This window comes from Leguminivora glycinivorella, chromosome 1, assembly GCF_023078275.1.
Source record: "Leguminivora glycinivorella isolate SPB_JAAS2020 chromosome 1, LegGlyc_1.1, whole genome shotgun sequence".
Taxonomy (NCBI): domain Eukaryota; kingdom Metazoa; phylum Arthropoda; class Insecta; order Lepidoptera; family Tortricidae; genus Leguminivora; species Leguminivora glycinivorella.
The window spans coordinates 12,263,171-12,285,599 of NC_062971.1; the positions used below are offsets into that span (position 1 = coordinate 12,263,171).

The window sequence follows — 22,429 nt, forward strand, 5'->3', positions numbered from 1 at the left end:
TGTTTTTATTACCTTACATTGTACCGATTGACCCCGATATAAGCTTAAGGAATAACAAAGCGGGATCAGAGGATATTGTTATGATGTTTACCCCGGCAGAGAATAGCCTAAAACAAACGATCTTGTATTATTGCCAAAGTACATTTACATTTATAAACTACATAGTCAAAACGTCTTTCAGTTTCATGTTATAATAATTAAATAGATAGTAAGTTTAGTTTTCTCGATTATATTCAGTCGTTGTTTAAACCCGTTGAATTTTTTCGCGTTAACTAATCGGCGTAAGCGCCGTCGTGTGACTGATGCCCTTACGTCGTTGTGTGCGCTGTTTTTTCTGGATTTTCCGTTTTCTCAGTCCAATGTCGTGTGAGTCACGCGCAGCTGTTCCAGAAGCATTAAAAATCTTAAGGGCAACCGTATTAATAACACTGACACTGAACTTAGGATTCATGTAGTTATAAAAATGAGATTTATTTTGTACGTTCCGTTAACTTTTTTGATCTCGAGGAATTCTAAGTGCTTTTTAATTGGTGGTGCGTTATTTCGAATATGACGCATATTACCGTAAATCAACTATCATAAACTCATAATCATAAATGATGATCGCAGAATATGGAAAATGTGGAATAATAAGCCAATCTTAAATACAATTATAGTACTAATTCAATAATGCTTTCGTTCAAACCCGTTACATTACAGTGACCTTAATTTTCAAGAAAAAAAAAAAAAAAATGCATTTGAAAATTCTATGTATTATGGATTGGATGTTATTTCATATGAATAAAATGATGACTTAACTGGAAATATTTACTCATATATACGTATTCGTTTGTTTACCAATTTACAGAATTCATTTTTAGTACAAAATGCCTAGTTATTCGCAATTTACCCTACTACATTTTTAAAATATCTGTAGATTTCAATTATTGATAAAAAATAAGATAAACGATAGTTTTACTAGTTTATTTACAAGTACTTATATAATGGACAGATGTTCACATTAGATTTTAAGCTACAACGATTCGGTTGCTTGTGTCATGCCAAAATATAATTTTGCTGTCGATGTCGTCACGTTTCGATCGAAATTCCCCAAAACTCGTAAATTTGGAGATTGATTCTGTGCAATACATCAATGTTTTGACTGTAAAGTGTTGTGTATTAGACACGAAACACTCTGTTTGAAATGAAAGCATTTATCAATAGGAAAACAATGTCCGTTGAATATTGTGGTTGGTTGCCAATGTATGAACTGTGAACAGAACATTGGTCCATTACTTTTTCTAATAATTACATAACCTGTAAAAACTAGCTTTGCGACAGGCGTCCCGAATTTTCTTCATTTTTGTCGTAAATATAATAATTAAGTGTGTACTTGTAGAAACTAATATAGCCATACATCGAGCTGTGTTGTGTTGTGTTATAAAAGTAGGGCGACAAAAGTGCCTTACGTAAATTCAATAAGTAACTACTTTATTACAAGTTTTTAGCAAACATTTATAGCATTAGCCAAGGAGCTTCGTTCATTAGCTAATCAAAGCTATGGTTGGGCATTTACAGAACAAATAAATTTATTTTGTAACCGGGCATTTTCAGAATGTGGGTCCCCCCAATTAGCGAAAGTTGTTAACAAAAATGCACTCACTGTCAGTTTTGTGACGATAATTTTAAGCATGAAATTTCAATAAAAATATTGTTTTTGTGTTAAATAACATAAACTTTAAGCGATAATCTACATTTAAGATTGCCTGTGTAATGTGTAAAACTTTGTGTTTTTAGTTATTTTTATACCTATCTGTATAATGTTTTATTGTGTGTGAGTTTTTTGAGTTGTCCCATAAATTTATTTGCAAATCTACATTTAGAATGTGAAAAAAGTACATTTTTAGACAAATTTTATGCTTAATTGTCGTCACAAAACTGACAGCGAGTTAATTTTTGTTAACAACTTTTGCTAATTGGGGGACCCAAATTCTGAAAATGCCCGGTATAAAATAAATTTGTTTGTATAAAGATACTTTAAGGGGTCTTTGGAGATTGCAACAATTACTTACGTAACCTATAATATGTACCTACTAATTGTCTGTGCAGTTGAGCGGAGTGATGGATTTGCACCAGGCATAAACTTCTTACAAGTTTCTGTGGCGCATCTTAATTATTAAGGTTTTTGTAATTTTCTTTATGATATAAAAAAAAAAAGTACAATCTACTCCACATTATTGGGCCGTGACAATTTTCTTTCTCCTTCCTTGAAATAGCCTTTTTGCCTCAAAAATATAAAATAGTAATATTTTACGAACTTACGTGTTTTTAATTGGCGTAGGTATCTAACGAAAGTACCGTTAGCAGAAATGGGAGACAATCGATTGTTATTGAGTTGGTGATCGATGATTTCTTTAGAACTTTTAATTATCTCACCGTTTAATAATTTTATTAATAGTTCATGTATTTTTAAAGTTTGAGAGTGTCGCCTACGACGACTATTCTTTTGGCGGTTACGTCGCCCAATATCAGAAATAGACATTACACGGTAGCTTACATTTGTTTTGAACCTAAAGCTCAGTTTTATAAGATTATAGTTGGTATAAAAAATGGTTACCGATGTAATGCGCTGTGGTTAAAGATGTGCATTCGTGAATCGATATATTGCAGACATTGCATTGTCCACGGTCGTGTCAATATGAGACAATTACAAAACGATCCGGTACATTTAGTCGTGCCAAATTGTGTGTAGGTATACAAAGTTTCGCTTGTTTTTATTGTTATGGTGAAGAAACATCTATCCACAACTATGCTTCAAAAACAAGTCATACTCGTAAATTTTGGTATACATATTATTTGACATAAGTTTATGGTCCATTAAGTACATATTTTTAACATCTTTAACCAATTATAAACCCTGAAAGAGTATAGGTGTGTATTCCTCACCAATGGTTTGGTAATTATGGTTACTAATCTTAGTAGTTATTTGTCTTTGTTTCTCTATGTGTTTAAAATGAGTTATATGAGCATCTCCGCCAAAATTGCAGGACTTTGCGTTTGTTTCATGTAATATATTTATGATATCAGATATGCATTAGAAATGGAATAAATACTAAGCATACGGAGCGCAAGAAATTGGCTTGTTGGCTACGCGGCTAGTCGGTTTCTGGCCCGTCGATAGTGATCTCAGATAATATTCCTTTCATCAAACTGATGAGTCACTAGGTCAAGACACGAGCTTTATATAGCCCCTGCAATAAACACTCAGGGACTGTCACTATGTAGAATTGATGCGTCTATTTCTGTGCGCGTACGCAATTTTTACGATGAATATAAATAGCAATGTTACACTGAGAGAAAATACAACCAGTTTTCATGTTCGTTCAACAAGTTTTTTGGTTAAAATAGCGCCTACGTGCTCTTTGGTTCAAACAACAAGCTACTTGTCATTTGAATCGGCAATATATTTGAATCAACAAGTCGATTTTATAAAAACAACCTGACACATATTGTTTTAAACATACGTTTGGCTGATTCAAACGGATAAACCGCAACAAGTCGAACTTGTTAAATTCACAATGCAAATTTCTCTCAGTGTACATATACCTAAAGACGATCAAATTAGAAAAGGTTATCATTAAAAAGACAGGGATATGGCGTTGCATTTTGTTCGTTAACTTCGTGTATTTTCATAGCTTTTGCAGGATTGAGAATTCCTACTTCATTCTGGGCCAATAATATTATTTATAATTTGTTGGGAACAAAATGTTGGTAAAATTTATTTATTTATTAACCATTATTGCACAAAACAAAAGAAAACCTTTGAATTCGAAAGGCGGACTCATTACCACTGTTCTACCAATTATGAGTAGTGTATCTAATAATATTCCTGTGGTAAAAAAAAAACTGTCTACCTCCTCAAAGTCAATCATGGAGACTAAATACAAACCAGTTATTTATAAATTATATTGGGTAATAATACCCACCGCTTGTGGCACTAGAAACTAAAAAAAGTTGTTTATTTCCGCCATGGCTCCCACAATAAAATTTCCTCGAAAACGCTGTTCGCGGTAGGAAGTGCGTTTTTCCAGTTTTAACTATCCTAGTTCAGTGTTGGTTTTGGCTGACGGTGTTGTATGTGTGTGTGTGTGTGTGTTAACCCGATGATGTGGTTTGATCCGTTTCAGTCCCGAAATAATAGTCTAGGAACGTATAAGCACATAATAACAAATCGGTTTTGCAAGTAGATTGTTATAGGTTCAGATTCGATTTTAAGCCAAGACTGTGCTTGTTTGTATTTTTGTCGGTAAATTGCAGTGGATATAGGTAGTAGAGGTCATTAATATAATCACATCGTGTAATTTATTAATATAATCAGGCGTTACTTTGCGGAAATTCATAGGATAGATTGTGTCATTTAAGATGACGCGCTGATTTGTCAGATCTAATCTTTACAACCATGATAATGAAACTCAGACACGTATTTTGCCTCTATCCTCGTAAGTCCCAAGCCAACTTTTCCGATTTTGAATTTGGAACTTTCTTTTATTTCTATGAGTTCAAAACTCGAATTTCATTTGTACTTGTGTACGCGGGGATTTAATAGGCTATGCCAGACAGTCTGTATCTGTCATGTTATTATTTTGCAGTTTACCAAAGTACTTAACTTTCTTAAAAAAAAAATACCCCTAATCAGCTATACAGACCATTTATTTCGAGATCTTGTTACCGAAACTATTTTTCAAACTTTAACCTGCCTCACCACCACCAGTCGTCAATTTCGCCTTGTCATCCACGGCTAGATCGATCAACGCCACTACATCTATGCCCGTGACAGCAGTACGAGAGCACGACTTCTCATTTCTGTTGCGTTCACTTTTACGAGTTTTATTTCATTATCATCATTCGGTTGCCCTTTGTCTTTTCATTTGAGTCGGCGCAGCATGTCTTTTACTTCTATGAGTATCACCCGTCATCTCGTCTTTCACATACGTACGTTGCATATCATCTTTTTCATCACATTTGCTGTTTAAAGGTATCATTGCGTCTACGTGTACTGAAGCATTGTTCTGAGCGGCGCCGAGGCGCGTCCATCCCTTTTTGCCTAGTTAACAATGCGATATGCTATCCCTTTCACTTAAACGACTAGGGATGGGGCCATGTTAGTTTGTGTCTGTTGCGGGAACTTCGTACTACCGTTCGTACCATGTGCTACCATTTTATGAAATATAAAGGAAAGCAGATTTGTAATTGTGAATAACTATCTAGAATCTGTAGAGTCTGTAGTGTTATTTAGTTGATTGATAAGTTTAGAATATTTAGTTAGTAATTTAACTTAGTAAACGTAAGTAAAAATGCACAGTTTAGTTATTAGTTACTAGAATGATTTTTATTGAGGTGCTATCATAATGATCATCCTCCTTGCGTTATCCCGGCATCGGCATTCGCCACGGCTCATGGGAGCCTGGGGTCCGCTTTGGAAACTAATCCTAAGATTTGGCGTAGGCACTAGTTTTATGAAAGCGATTGCCGTCTGACCTTCCAACCCGGAGGGTAACTAGGCCTTAATCGTAAAGGCGCGCCATTAATGTATTTACTATTTTATTCCCAAGGGAATAATGGATTTAGTTTTAAAAATTAATACAATCCGTACAATACTTCAGGCAAAGGATGTTTCAATCTGCTAAAGATTCTTATTGCACAACCAAAATTTGACTATTAAGCTATAAAATATATTATAGGTACGGTATGAAAGATGCATTTTATTTATGTTTGACAATTATTTCAGCGTGTTTTGCATTTATTTCGTAAACTTAACTCAGATAAATTGTTATAATTTACAATCTGACAATGTGCTCTCTACTCGCGCTTGACCGCATGCGTACGCGAGGCACCCACCGTTGCCTAGCAACGGAGAGTACCTACAACAGATCAAAATATTTAAATGAATGAAAAATAAGTAAAATTTTAGTTCGATTATATGATTTATATGCTTTTTTGAACGTTGCATTTAATTTATATGCAGTATTTTCGTGTTTGTTTTCGTTCAAAAAGTGTTTGTTATCAAAAACAATGGATTTAATATGAATAATTTGATGTAGATCAAGATACACTACTGGTCGCAACGCCGCCGGTTGAAGGTTTTGCCTTATGACTGTTTCCTCTGTATTTTTCTCTCAAATGTGATGAAAAACATTGTGTGTAACTCAGGAGGTAAGGACATTTAAAGACTTGTGTCTATTATTCACTCCTGCCTACGGCAGTCGTAAATAATAACACGCGTCTTTATTGTCCCCCTTACCTCCCTTGTTGCACAATGTACTATTATGTCACAGTCCATATGTCTTACGATTTTTATTTATATAAATAAGTAATATCGACAAAATACATGACCTTTATAAATAAATTAAATGAAACTTGATGCAATTATAAGTACTTAGTCAGTAAGTTGTCTATTCAGCCCATATTCACATATTGGCTAAGAAGTAGCTACTAATTTTATCCAAATCCAAAGTACCATCTATAATGTTTGGCAAATTGGCAGATATCATCTAATACCTAGTTGGTTTCTCTTTCTACGTCGTTGTTTGTAAAATACTACGATGTAGTGTATAGTTATCTCGCGAACTACCAACGCAAATGCTTCATAAACATGTGCCTATGAGGTAGGAGACTTGAGTTGTTAAAGATCAGTGTAAAAACTTGAAAAAAAATCTTGATCGTACGTTACTGTATCAGTTTTCTAAAGTTATAAATTACCGGTACCTTCCAGCTATTCCTACCTTCCAATCTTCCAATTTCCACTCGTAACCTTATAAACTTTATAGGACAGCAACAAATTCAATACTTAATAGGATCCAATAAGCTCTTTTAAAACAACCCACACACACACACAGTACACATGGTTTATTGTGAAATTCGGGAACGTCATACGACGGGAACGAACGGGGACTTACCAAATATTGCGTGACCATTATTTATACATAAAATGTATTTTGCTAGTCACTTTTGCGTATTTTTGTCTATACTCATAAAAATGCAACCCTGATTAACCCATGTGGCTAGTCGCTACCATTATTTGTATGGAAGAAGTGAGCAACACCCCCAAAAGATTACTGGAACCAAAAATTACCATAATACATCTCCCATCACGTTTATACTATCGAAAAAAGTATTATAATTTAAAACTTGTTCTAGCGACACTTAGGCCGATGGAATAAAACTTAGGTATTAGGTAGCTAATATTAATACTTACCTCAGTAACTCGCATGGTTCGATGATGGTACCTATTGTAGATGTGAAATATTAGGTAGGTGCAATATCCAAACTTCACAGCGACCTAGTTTTTAGTGAGGCGTATGAGATGGATTGAGGAAAATCTTACCCATACACAAATGTATTATTATTGGCAAGTGTCAATGGTCCAAAATAACCCATATTGCATAGTAAGTATGTTTACCTTTACCCACTCGAATATTATGTTTTATGTACATTTATTCCTGTTTGTTTCTCCAATAAAGAAAATAAGTAATTCTACATATGAGATGTCTTGGTTTGCTTTGGTAGTAGTTAGGTATTCTGATGAAAAACGAGACGAGTATGCAAGATTACGTGATGCGGTTGTTTAATACATTGACACCGTATAATATGCGTTATATGGCAACCAAATGGCAACCTATGTGGCTAACCATTTCAGAAAGGTCACGCTTCAGGTGCACTAAGGTTCTTTTTATCTTAAACTACAACATATATTATTATTATTTTATTACAGCATAAAGACCCTTCTCAAATATAAACTCACTCAGTAATATACAATAACGAAAAAAAAAAAAAATTGAACACCAGTCCAAATGAAGACAAAAGCGTGTTCATATTATTGTTTTTGTAATTGTGTAGATGTACCTACTGTAAACCCATTAATTTATTATTTGGGGCTAGAAGAAAGTGTATGATTTCAAATAAAAAAGGCTTACCTATCATTTCACAACGCTTTGATGCTTAGAACGCCAAATTATTTATAGTCCTCGAAATTACATCAGCAGCGTATTTTTTTCAAATAAACGAATCGATTACCGGTCTAAAGCGGCGCTCGGTCTATTTTAGACCGGGCGCCACTTAAGTAATCACCGATGTCATCGAGCCTCGCAAACACAGAGGGAATTAGGTGTTTCCGATTGAATTTATGGCGGCGGCTAACGGTTGGTTTATTTAATTTCTCGTCAAATTAGTTTTGACAGCTTTTTTCGTGCCAAGTTTCCTTAGGTGTTAAATGATTGGATTGGAAATTTTAGAGGCGAAAATGTTTGATAATATTTTTAGGTAAAAATATATTAAATTTATTTGTAGCAGATCTACCTAATACAATTTCATGGTTTTTACTACATCTATTATTAAATTATAAAATAAAATGAGTATACATTCGCAAATGTCTTTCACGAGAATGTGCTCGATTTCAACAATTTCCTTTTATGCGCAAGGGCAAAACGAAACTGTCCTAACGTTATTTCTATTTATTTATCGTTATTTATAAAAGTTCAGTGTCATGTTCTTAAGTAAATCTTTAAATATCTACAACTTTGATGCTGATTGTACCTGTTCGTTGCATGGATTCGTAAATTATTACATCAGAGAACTTAAAATAAGTGAAATATTCGCTGACCAAAAGGCAGGTAAATTCGATTGCTTAATAAGTCAAGATATAGACATCTATATATTTATAAAAAAGTAGGTAATAAAGACAGGAAGGGGTAATCAGAACGGTTAATCGCACGATACCTTAATCGTCCTTTTAACCATAATTATACTCCGTTTAAAAACGAATTTCGGATTTGCCAGCCCGGTGGTTCTTTTTGGGTAATTTGACAGAAATGAATTACGGAGCTGCTTTGACGGGGCAATAAATCCTCGACTGTCAATGTTGAATACGATAATAACATGCTTGTATCTTGTTATTTGCTAAATTAATGATAGTTTTGCTAAATACGTAATCGCGCTGTGAGTGAAACAAGAAATCGATTGCTGAATTTGGTAATATTTAAATTAGTCTCTAATAGTTCTTGATAATAATGTTAAAAGATACCTAGGCTCTCTTAAATGTGATCGGTAGTAATGAATAACCGGCCACGTGCGAGTTGTACCCGCGTTGCAAGGGTTCCGTACACTACAAGAAGCTCGCTTAAGCGCCTCCTTTTTAGTAGAAACTTAAGTCATTTTTGCGAATAATCGATATTTTGAACAAAACGAAACAGACATGAGTTTATATGTAATATTCAAACGCGCTCACACAATTTCAAGAGATTTGGTAACTCCTTGCAGCAGCAGTGAGTGAAATTCGTAATTTGAGTTTTTGTCTTTTAAGTCCGACTTACGCTTTACTGTAGATTTCTAATAGTTTTTCCTGTAATCTATAGATTGAAAACTATCTCGTGTATTTATTTTTAGGATTCCGTACCAAAAAGGTACAACAGGAACCCTTATGGTGCGACTCTGTCCGTCTGTCTGTCCGTCTGTCACATTGTTAAATATCTCGAGAATTACTTATGCTATCGATATGAAATTTGGAATAGTTATAAACATTGTGAACTTCTACAAGTTGAAAGATTTTTTTTTTAACTAATTAATATAAATGATAGAAAATGGCCAAAATGAAAGGGTGGCAAACTGAAAATTTCAAGTAACTAGGTCAAGTGGGGTATCGTTAGAAAGAGCTCAAACTGAAACTATTTTTTATAATTTTTGATTTTGGAAAAAAAATGTTTTTTGAAGGAAAATGTAAAAAAAAATACCGTCCCCCACCTTATCTCCGAAGTTTACCAACATACATTCATGAAATTTTCACCAAACATGGCTATTATAATGAACATTACAGGAAAAATAAAATCGTACACGTATCTTGAACACTTTTTTTTAAATTTATAAAAAACCTTTCAGATTTACATTTTCAATTTCAACACCCTTGCGGGTGTTTATTGTACCTGTATTTTTTAACAAAATAACAATGAAATTACCTGCTTAAAATAGAGGAAAAGTGGTTAAAATCGGTTCACGCAATAAACAATTATTCCATAAAAATCATCCTCCATACTAGCTCGCGCGCATTAGTTTACTCAATTTGCCGATAGATGTCGCTGTACGTTGAACGCTCATTTCCTACATCGCGTTTTTCCTGATATAATGAGGTCGGTTCAGGAGCGTCCTTGCGACATGTCGTAAGTCGTAAACTATTGTCGAATAGTGTTGATTTTATTTGGACGTTGTCTAACAATAAAATTGTATATTAAAATATTACTTGTTATGTGGGAAATTGAGTCTTGAGGGATTTAGTCAAATCTGTAGAGTTCTATGAATAACATTTTGATGATTCAACTATTGAAAGTTTGTACGGAACCCTCGGTGAGCGAGTCCGACTCGCACTTGACCGGTTTTTATTTAAATTTTACGCTTAGTAGTTTCGGAGATAAGGGGGAGGGGAGGGGGGGTTGGTCAGTTTATGCATATTTTCTTAAATTACTTTACTAAAAATATTTTTGAAATACTTATAACGGTTTTTCTACTCCAGCACTTAAATCTGTCAATTAGATTATTGTCAGCGGTATCCAAATTAAGTTCATTTGAGTAACGATAAGAAAGTCTATTTGTCTATACGTTCATATAATAACTGCTGATCATATGAATATAGGAGTTCTGTTTTTTTTTAAAGTACAACTTCCATTTAACAGGTTTGTTTTCAATTGCAGTAATAAATAGCTTTTCAAAAATAATTAATATTTTGGTTCATTATTTAAATCAAGATGAAATCATTTTTAAGAAAAAGAAAACCGTCGCCTTTCGGGTTCTGGTGAAAGCTACTTGCGAATGTTGGATTATGTAGAAATGTGTAGGTATTTTTTAAAACTGCTTTTAATGCTTTAATTATTAGATGGCAACACAAATGAATATACGTAAAATGTTAAGGTTTGAGGAGTTTCCTTAATTCCTCATGAATCCGATTATAAGGAATCGAAGCTTGACAAACTTTGACTTGAAAACTCAATATGCAACTCCTTACTTGGTGGATATTCCACGAATCCGCACGAAGCGCTTTGCTTCTTCTTTTCTTATGCCACAGTATAAGGATAAATCAGTAGTTAATCTCCGGCAGCGGCGACGCGGTCGTTACTACTGCGCAAGGTCACGCAGGGTTGTACCTGTGCTACTGTCCTACTCGTAGTAACTGTGTATGGCGCTATGCTAGTACCAACGCTCTTTCTACCTTTTTATCTAATAAAGATTTGAATAGATGTTTGCACAATATTTAAGTAGGTACCAAACTTTCGAGCTAGATAGATCGCAGCATCTACCTAAATGTCGTTACAGATAAATCCTTACTGATTTTAATGTGTCATTCTAGCTTTAAATCTCACTTTTACGCCATTTACGTAAGCAATAATGTACCTAACACTGCAAAAAATATAACAACCACTTACTTTTCTGGGTGTCTAGGAATTCTAAAGAACATTCTGACATTTCCGCATTTTGAGAACTGTTCTCCATACACCCATAAACACTACAGTAACGAAAATATGTCTTCGGTGCTGACGTCATTTTCTCCCGAACTCAACACGTCAACACAGCGCGCGAACGCGGCCCCGACTGTCCAGCCCAATACTTACCAGTTTCGCATGTATTCGGTGCATATGGAGAGTAGTTTTCGACACACCGCGCGGAGTGAAGTTTGTTAGAAGAGTTATTACTGCTTTATACTGTGCTTATGCGCACTGCCAAGGACTGGAATTCCTTGCCGGCGGCTTTATTTCCGAGCTCATATAACCCGGCAACCTTCAAATCAAGAGTGAACAGGCATCTTCTGGGCGAGCTCACTCCATCGTAGGCCTCGTCTTTGCCTTTGGCTAGTCTGTGGCCAAAAGCTTAACAAACATAACTAAATAAATGTCACTGTTCTGAACTTAAATGCATGCTTTTCTTACAAAAATACCAAAGTCACTATGAGTGTGCCGTTCAGATTTGAGGAGTTCGGTTCTAATCATCATCAGCAGTTCCACTGCACCAAATATCACTGTTCTGGACGTAAGTGCATGCTGTTCTTATAAGAATACCAAAGTCACTATAAGTGTGCCGTTCAGATTTGAGGAGTTCGGTTCTGACCATCATCAGCAGTTCCACTGCACCAAATGTCACTGTTCCGTACCTAAATGCATGCTGTTCCTTTAAAAACACAAAAATCACCATATGTATGCCTTTAAGATTTGAGGAGTTCCCTCGATTTCTCCAGGATCCCATCTTCAGAACTGGGTTCTGAGAAAAATGGGACCAATCTCGTACCTTACTTAGGCCACTCGGCAGGCCTCGTGGCCTAAACGCGGTATTCAACTTTTATTGCCTTCATAAAGTTACCATTATTTATAATATACTATAGTTTACCCGTGAAATAAAAAAATGCAAGAAACAGGTAAATTAAGTTATAGAGACGATACTCGTGCATAAGCATTTTGTATTTCAATTCTCAAGATATCATACATAAATCGAGCACCAGCGGGCATATATCCACGTATCACTCACCATAATTTCTCGCACGTTTGCGCGTAAGGGCGTACTTAAATAACGTTTTAAAGAACATATGCCCTTACAAACGGAACCATGGCACGCCGTAGAAGGCAGCGGCAACACCTTGGCGATGTTAGCCGAGATTTATGGCCTAATTTGCGGGCTATATTGGCAACTTTCTTTTGTAATTAAATGGAAATTTACCGATACCGAGAAACGTTAATTGATATAGTTTTGCTAAGGTGCAGTTACCGTGTGAAATGAATTTTAGAGTTTTATTTTTTTAAGATTACTTATTTACTAATAGTTAATCACACAAAGTATGTTCCTCTCAGACGCCAGGACTCAAAAAGAAAAGTCATAGCATTCCCTTCATCATCCATTCCACAACTCTACTATTGCCGCACAGGCGAATACTACAGACAAAATAGGATGTCTGTGACTCTAGATAGGTCTACCTAGTACATCGGCATAACATAAGTCACTCTAAGTACTTAAGATTTTACTCATTTACTCATTTCAATTTTAACTATAAAACTCCTGTGCGTGTGTTAAGTTGATATATAACGTTCGATATGTTGTTAGGCGGGGTCGCTGCTCTTGAGAAAGAGCCTCGAAAATGGATCGAAACATGTCGAACGTTACATCGACTTAACACGTGAGTAACCCGCTTAAAATATTTTTAAATACATTTCAGTTTTCATTGCATTCCATACCACAAAGGTTTTACCTAAACTATGGACATTATTTATCATAATCGGCTAAGGTTACTCTCACATTAGAGATTAGATTGAGACTAGATTGAGAAGCTCAACGATCTTCAAACTATCATCAATACTTTTATAATCGTCCATATCTTCGAACTTCGGCGGAAGCGTCTTTGGACTCTGGCACATAGCCAACTATCGTCCCTTATGAAAAGTCTAAAGCGACAACAAAATTAATGAACATACGACTTTTTTAACCTTTGGAGGATGATACGACGATCTTGGCAGTTTTTACGCCTATAATCAAATGCAAGTCGCTGGGACGTTGTGAGTTAACCAATCTTGATACACTAAGAAAAGGGTTAATTTAGATATACCTTGAGTTGTTAGCGGATAGGATATATTTTCAGCTGATGCGATAAAATTGAGTCCAAAGTGTGAGTTTGTGGGATTATCAAAACATTACCTTGGTGGCGCTATCGACTTTGCATTTATTAGGTGTTTGGGTACATAAAGGCATTTTGAATACAATTCAGTTTAAGATATGAGCCAAGAAATTATCAAAGTAAAAAGAAAGATCAGAACTTTTTAACTATGTAAACTTTCGTACTATTTACTTAATAATAATTATGAATGTTTAATAAAAATTCATCTAAAATCTCAGGGAGGCAAAAGTATATGCGAATCATTTTATTTATGTTTATATTGATTAGTTTATTTTCAATAATTTCATATTTTTTAATTTCTTTTATTATTTCTTTTTTTTAGGATGATAAACTGCAACATTAGCAAAAAATATGTTAAAGCTACAATAGCTACATAAACCAAAACAAATATTATAGAATTGTATGATGGACTGATTCCTGGGATTAGAAAATGCAACTGCCGGTATGAAACTGATAAACACAGGGGCATTTCGAAGAATCGACTGACTTTGTAAATTTCCACTGGAAACCGCCCCAAATCAGCAAGAGATACATTTTTTTTTCATTTTGATATTTGTGAAAGGTACATGAGAATGAGAACACGAATCGCTTGATGATTAGGAATACTTTTTTTGTCCTCAAATATAATGAATACGTAATTTTAGATTTAGTACGTAAGGAAATATGTAATTCAAATCCAGTAAGACTTAAAAATGCCATACGATAAATAAATAAATTATTAGAAATATGTTTTCTTTTTCGTCCTATCCTTTCTTCGTAGAAACGTTAAACAGAACAGAAAAGAACTCTTATTTTAAATTCGTTTTTTGCCTAAGATCTTTTTTTCTAAGCTTAATGCCAAAACACCAGCAACACAAAGCAGGTGTTCAGAAAAAAATGTTGGCCAACATGAGAGCATGAATGTAAATACTCGTCACTTTGACGCAACAACTTGCGTAGATAGGGTTTGGCTATGAAACGTGATATAGAAAAAAAAACTCTCAATTAAAATAGTACATTGTGTACTACTTCATCCTGAATACAATAGCGTCATAGGATAGTCAATAGGATTCAAGTATTTTCAGTATTTTCCCCATGACCTATGAGGAATAGTATTAAGTTAAAAATATCATTTATCCGATAATAAATTGTATACAACAAAGAAAGAAAATGTGTACTTACCAGAACAGAAAGGTGCATGCTTCTTCTCTTCTAGCAGGGAAGAAAAGTATCAATGTGATCCCTTCTATAGCGGGGAAACAATTCCTCTTTCCAAATAGGTGATGTGAAAAAGTAATTATTTCCATCGTAAAAGCGTAATTCGGCGTGTAATAATACGTTGCTTTGCACTGCCATCAGCTTTCAATCCCCGAATGCTGACTGAAAAACACAAAACAAAGGGAGCGCCTAACAATGGATTCCACAAAACATCGGGGCGCTAGCCATGTCCAGAACATAGTGGTAGGCGCACTGATGTTCTGCGAATAGGGAGGCAAAAAGGGCAATACGAGTACGTCACTTACGTTTTCCCTTCTCTCTAGCGTAATCATAGCATAATGATTGAGAAAAAAAAAACAGAAAGTGTTAGGTGTAATAATCATTTTCGTTACTGACCGGTTACCTAACCTACTGCCCCATTTAGCCTGACTTCCTTTTATAAAAAAAGGTTTATAACAGTTTTTCTTGTCCTAAATCATGGTTCTGTTAAATTAAAACTGGAAAAAATCATTGTTTATGGGATAAATATGACCCACGACCTTGACTTTTGTATCTTACTTTGATTGTATTGTAGGCTTTTTAACTATATCAGTGACATACAAACATACTGCCTGCCTGATAGAAAGCAGGTTCTGTAGTATATTTTTATCCAAATAAAAAAAATACAAATCGATTAAAATCACTGACGCAAAATTTTAACTGCTCATTCAATTCAGTCATCATTTTCTGCGATTGCACGTAACTAAAATTAGATGCAAAACTTTGCCTGTCCAGGTGGTCCAATCAGATGACTAATGAATAAATGATAAAGCGTTTTTACAACAAAATACTTCAAATAACAAAGCTGGTCATTAGCAGTACATCAATCGATATTAATTGCCTCGACAATACAGTTACAATATTTGAATACGTTAATTTCTGTTTAGCAATCATTTGGTTCGTTAATCCAATGGTCGTGTACCTATGGTTCCGTTTCTCGGTGTGTCGTGGGCCGCTAAAATGCTGCACGAGATCGTTTTGAGAAATAGACTTCGCATCTTTATCCAGTTTCATCACTCGACTTGGCATCTATAAGGTAGATAGGGTTCAAAAAATCTGTGCATGAGCCTGTAAATGACAAGTTAAAGTACGGGAGTTAGGTATAGAAAAAAAAAAAAAAAAAATTATGTTGACATTGGATTCTGTTTTGGTTTAACGTAGCGTTGGTAGGTCATTTAACTGGCTATTCAGATTTTACATTTGTATTTGTATATGTATAGGTAAATAAAATACAGTATGAGCTTGATTTAATTGTGATCATTTTTATTTCAGGTTAGTTAAAAATATGCCTGTTCAAATTCTGGTTTCTTAAAAAGTTACAAGTTTTGTTTTGCAGTCTAATATGCGAGTGAATAAAGCACAATTTTAGCGCCTCCGTTCACGCATTCAAGTAGTTATAGTTATACCTATTATTATACAGATAACGATGCGTCATTCTTGTATAAATATTAGAACGTATAATGATTTTCAATAATGTTAAGTTTATTCAATGTACCGTATTCACTTTGCAGCTTTGTTATGAAAAGGCAATAGTTCTATACGAGTAAGCAGCAACCTACTAACAGTACACTTTTTTAACCGCCTTCCAAATCTCAAGTGAGTTTTTATTTATATTTGTTATTCGACATCTCCCTCATTTACTGGACCGATTAAGAATTTTTATTTAATGTATATTACACATACAGATTGGTACCATTTTTGTCAAAACATCGGCCGAAACAAAGGTTGATATAAAGGTCGGTAAAATAAACTCGTTCGGAACGATTATAAAAGCAAGAATGCGACAATGTTTCATCGCCAATGCGAAAAAGAGTAGAAATGAAAAAGTGGCAACATCGTAGTGTCGTCCCGTTTTTTCACACGTATTGATTTGAAAGAGACAACGCTAAGATGTTGCCACTTTTTAATTTTTACTCTTTGTAAATTAAATTACTCGGGTCGTTTTTCACGCGCACGAAAACCTTAATTGTAAATTGCGTGTCAACGTGAGTGATATTTCACAGCTGAGAAGGTTATTGTTAACATTTTGGTCAAGTTTAGTGCAAGGCGTTTTTGTGTTACTTATGGGGCCGAGTGTATAATTAATTTGCAATTATTGGTTTTATGTAGGTACAGTTGGCCGCGTATAAAACTTATCAACTCCTGCTAAATTGTAATGAATTTGAATTCGTTTAGTATTCAATAATTTTATTACCTACAGGTACAATTTTAGTTTGCCTTATTTACAGCGTGAAAGGGCATTTTGTCTTACTATTACTTATATATTTGGTTTTAACCTTCGCTAAACTTAAATACAAATAAAATGGTAAATTATCATGGCTGCCATTTATTTGAAGTTTAAAATAAAAAAATCAAGTTATTTTAATTTTTAGGGTTCCGTAGTCAACTAGGAACCCTTATAGTTTCGCCATGTCTGTCTGTCCGTCCGTCCGTCCGTCCGTCCGCGGATAATCTCAGTAATCGTTAGCACTAGAAAGCTGAAATTTGGTACCAATATGTATATCAATCACGCCAACAAAGTGCAAAAATAAAAAATGGAAAAAAATGTTTCATTAGGGTACCCCCCATACGTGTAAAGTGGGGGCTGACATTTTTTTTCATTCCAACACCAACGTGTGATATATTGTTGGATAGGTATTTAAAAATGAATAAGGGTTTACTAAGATCGTTTTTTGATAATATTAATATTTTCGGAAATAATCGCTCCTAAAGGAAAAAAAAGTGCGTCCCCCCCTCTAACTTTTGAACCATAAGTTTAAAAAATATGAAAAAAATCACAAAAGTAGAACTTTATAAAGACTTTCTAGGAAAATTGTTTTGAACTTGATAGGTTCAGTAGTTTTTGAGAAAAATACGGAAAACTACGGAACCCTACACTGAGCGTGGCCCGACACGCTCTTGGCCGGTTTTTTAAATGTTGTGTTGTGGGTTTTATTTAAACCTGTGTATAGTAAAACTGTTAAGTTTTAATGATATTATTCAGTTTCCTACTACCAACTCTACCAAAATAAATACTGCTTTATAAACTTGCGCTATGACATGGGGTTCTTCAAGAAGCAGGTATTTACTTATAAGTGACTCTCCTGATTTTACTTATGTCCATGGGCGGCGATGACTGCTTCCCATCATATTTCATTAAAAAAATGCACACTACAATTCTGAAAATAGGGAATCTCATTGATTTACAACTTGAGCAGAGAACGAGCGTCGTGCGTGTTAACTGAATCAGAATGCTCCCTGCCGATTTTGGAGGGAAATTTATCAGGGTGAAACAAGTAAACAAACTTTCCCGCTAAAACATTTGGTATGTATAACGTGCCCTGCGATAACCTACGTGCTTTCGAATATTACACGAGCATGTATGTACCTACTATAAGGGCAAATTTACACGATGCGGGAACTTAGGACGAGAGTTTTATTACATGGCAGTATTTGATTGGTAGTTATTTGAATCGACACTCAGCAATGTACGTACACACAGTAATCAAAATAACATGAGAGCTTGCGGCCGTCTAAACGAGCCTTAAACTTTAGTTCTGGGATGACATGCCCAATTCTAATCGACATTATTGTTTGGGCAAATTTGTAGCCGTAGATAAGTGACCAATCCTTCATGCTTCGTAGTGTATCGTAGCTATTGCTCTTCCGTATAAGTGCGACTGAGAGAGATAACATCGTTGGTCAATTCTCCATACAAACGCTCTCGACTATTTCCTCCCTGGTTTAAGATAGAGCAATGATTTTTTTAACACAGATTTTTATTATTTTTGTCTGTGTCGGACCGTTTTGATTTTTTTGATATTCTGCTTTTTAAAGATTCTAGAGCCAATCAAAAATTTCCCAAAACGGTCTTTTTCATTGTGGCGCAAAAAAAGGTGTGATACTCAATATTGGTAACAATTAACCAAAAAAGCTAAACGGTCCGACATAGATTATTTCATTGTTACTCAGATTCTCAAATTTCGTTCCGATTGATTAAGTTTTGAAGGAGGAAAGAGTCGAGAGCGGACCCCGATTTTAAAGATTTTTTTGAAATATCTTTTGACTGAGTTGTTCTTAATGGACAATTTTTTTTCGATAAATCTAGTTAATAAAATTTGTATATTCAACCAAAATTCCCAAGTTCTCCTTTCCATTTTAGCATTTTCGCTACCGTATCCTCTTAATAGAAACTCATGAGACAGATCAGATCTTTAGACTCCCAAGAAGCTAGGTAGCAAGGTAGATTATCAATCGTTTATTCTAATGCCGTATGCGGTCCGCTCCGTTGAACGACGCTGCGACGTTCTGCGACGCGAAACGAAAACGAAACGCCGCGAAAGGTAGTCTGGCTCTGTCGCGCCAATACGCACGAGCGATAGAGATAGATATCTACGAGCGTTTCGTTTCGTGAGCGTTTGTGCCATTCGGCTACGTATCCTGGCCTCGTAAGACCCAATTTCCTATCTTTGGGACAACAGTTTTTAGTCACAACGAATTTGACATTATTTTGGAAAAAAAACCTCTTCTTAGCACGCTGTGTCTTTATTTAGATTGGTCAAAAATACTTACAATAGTTATAATGAGTTTTATCTACGGCCTAGACATGAGATATAACCTAAACACAAAATTAAAATTTTGAAAAAACCCCCGAACGAGACATAGTAGAGCGATTTTCATGAAACATGGTTAAGAACACTCCTGACTAACTCAGCTTTCAGACAAAAAAAAACTAAATCTAAATCGGTTTATCCGTTCGGGAGCTACGATGCCACAGGCACACACACACACACAGACAGACAGAGAGACAGACAAACAAACAGACAAACACGTCAAACTTATAACACCCCGTCGTTTTTGCGTCGGGGGTTAAAAACTGAAAATGACAATCGCAAGTAATATTTTATTAAGGTCAAATACGTCTTGGGTTTTCGGCTCTCACGCTAGTTCTGCATGATTTCACTAGTGACGTCACACTAGAATAATGATACGGCGTACTTCATTTTAAGTGGACGTTAATTTGAAATAAACTGAAATTATACATTCCTGAACTTACGACTATAGTCCAAACGTCAATGAGAAGAGTTGCATGTTAGACGTCAGTGTAGCAGAAAATCCACATTTTACTATTTAACTTGAAAACTGTGGAGCAGTTTAATTTGAAAATATGTGTAAATATATAACATAGATAATATCTACACCCTGTTTTTATTGAATTCCGTTAACTTTAAGGGATGGTTCTTTAGATCAAATACAATTAATTTCTCTAAGAAACTAGCGTCTTAACTCTTACGGTTATAGACACGTGTCATGATATTTCAGTCAGCCTCAGTAGAAGTACTGACACAGTCTGAACTAGCATGACAAATACGAACGTTTCCGGAGAAATAATTATGTTCGAAGGAAAAACTTTTCGCACTACATCTGTATATCTGTCGCAGGGAAATGGCCAAAACAGAGATTTCATCAAATCACTAAGGGATATGATCAAATCACGCAGGATGTCAAAATGGCGAATCCATTTTATCATTTCTCTAGAAAATTTCAGTCATTTGACTAAATCCCTTACTCTGTTTAGTGAAATCACAAAATCGACCAACAGACACGCCACGTTTTGTCATTTCACTAGATTTGTTTAGAGATTTGATAAAATCCCTGAACCACGTCAGTAAGTTGACGAAACGAGCTTATAAAGTCAACTAGTTTTATCATTTCGCTAAACAAGTTCAGTGAAAAGCCAAAATGTTTTAATAAATATGAAAATAATTTAAAATGAAACTTTTATAGCTTTGTTTCTTCACTTATTCTATTTTTTTTCTTATTTATAGAAAACTTATTACTTGATTGCCTTTGTCACTTGATTTGATTGAATCCTTAACTAGATTAGTGAAATGGTAAAATTGAATCCGTTTTTAAGAGTTTTTGGTTTTCTAATTGGATATAATATTAGATTCTTGGTTTTGTCATTTCACGAAACCAGTTCAGACATTTGATCAAATCACCAGTTGAGACTTTATCATTTCCCTAAATTTGTTTAGGGAAATGTTAAAACTAGTTGACTTTTTGAGTTCATTTCGTCAACTCACTGTCGTGGTTCAGGGATTTTATCAAATCCCTAAACAAATCTAGTGAAATGACAAAACGTGGCGTGTCTATTGGCCGATTTTGTGATATCACTAAACAGAGTCAGGGATTTAGTCAAATGACTGAAATTTTCTAGAGAAATGATGAAATGGATTCGCCATTTTGACATCCTGCGTGATTTGATCAAATCCCTTAGAGATTTGACCAAATCTCTGTTTTGGCCATTTCCCTGCGACATATCGATACAAGCACCTAACAGTTACAGCCTTATTCGCTACGTGCACGAGTGACCCTGCCCTCATTTTGTCGGCTTTTCCATATTTTGGACATGCCCATAAGATAATGTGTATTTGTGAAAATAAGCGCCAATCTGTCGTGCACGTTGCCAATAGGCACGTATGTATGTAGGCGAGTAGAAAAGTCCATCTTACAAGCCTGATGAAACAAACCTATGTTGGTCGAAAAGTCACAGGAAAAGTTAGTCTCACGAACAAAACTGACATTCCTGGCATTCTTTCAGATGGCTGTCTGGACGTCATCAGTCAGAATCAGCTGGCGTCCGTTCACTTCGCAAATAGACAGCCTGTTTGGATCCAGTTATTTTTATTGCAAGTCTTAATGTCTGCGAGTCTTATCAACACTGATTTCAAGTGTGTGTGTATTTACACAATCATTTATTTTATCGGTCTTACAAACTTTAACTGACTTTGTTAACGTAGAACCTAGAACTTCAAAGGTTTACATAGGCTTTTACTGTAAAAAATAATAATATAGGTTAAATCAAGAATATTATATACCATGGATTTTGCGTGCCGACCAATGAGTTGAAGCCAGGTTCATTCACCTTTACTCCTATGTTCTATCTCTTTCCGACACTGTGATGTATTGCCAGATTAGTTACTAAAAAAAACGTATAAAACATTCTTCAATCAAATTGACTTACTTTTCTTTGTATTATACGAAAAAAAACTCAATCAAAAACCTTATTTCTCCGGTATTTACCTCCTGCGTACTATGGGAACACTAATAATAAAAAAATATGCCCGATATGTCAGAATTGTCAAAAGTCATTCACCGATTCAGATATTTATTTTGCGAAATAAACGTTTTTCGACGATTTACTTAAGTTCTGCGCTATGTATTGCATAGTGAACCATTGTGGAAGTAAATGGAAACCGAAATCCGACGTAAAATTTCACAAGTAAGTACTTATTTTACCAAAATGTTCATAAACCTCGCTGGCAATAAATTTTCTGCTATTTTGCTTGTAATCTTGGTTAGTTCTTATCATTATATTGTTTTCATTGTCTCAAATTATATCAAAATTCCCACGAATAGGTTTAGAACGATAAATATGACCTTTAAAGAAAAATAATGCTATGTGTGGTTTTACGACTAGGGTGACAAATCTTTTTTCTTGCATGGTATTTACTCTTATTGAATGGAGCTAAATCT

General features: G+C 34.9%; 1 protein-coding gene across 1 annotated transcript in view; it reads left to right on the plus strand.

Annotated features, from left to right (window-relative positions):
* LOC125241287 (rho guanine nucleotide exchange factor 17) overlaps positions 1–22,429 on the plus strand; it is a 120,141-nt gene that overhangs the window by 174 nt on the left and 97,538 nt on the right. The gene's annotated exons all lie outside the window — the stretch shown is intronic.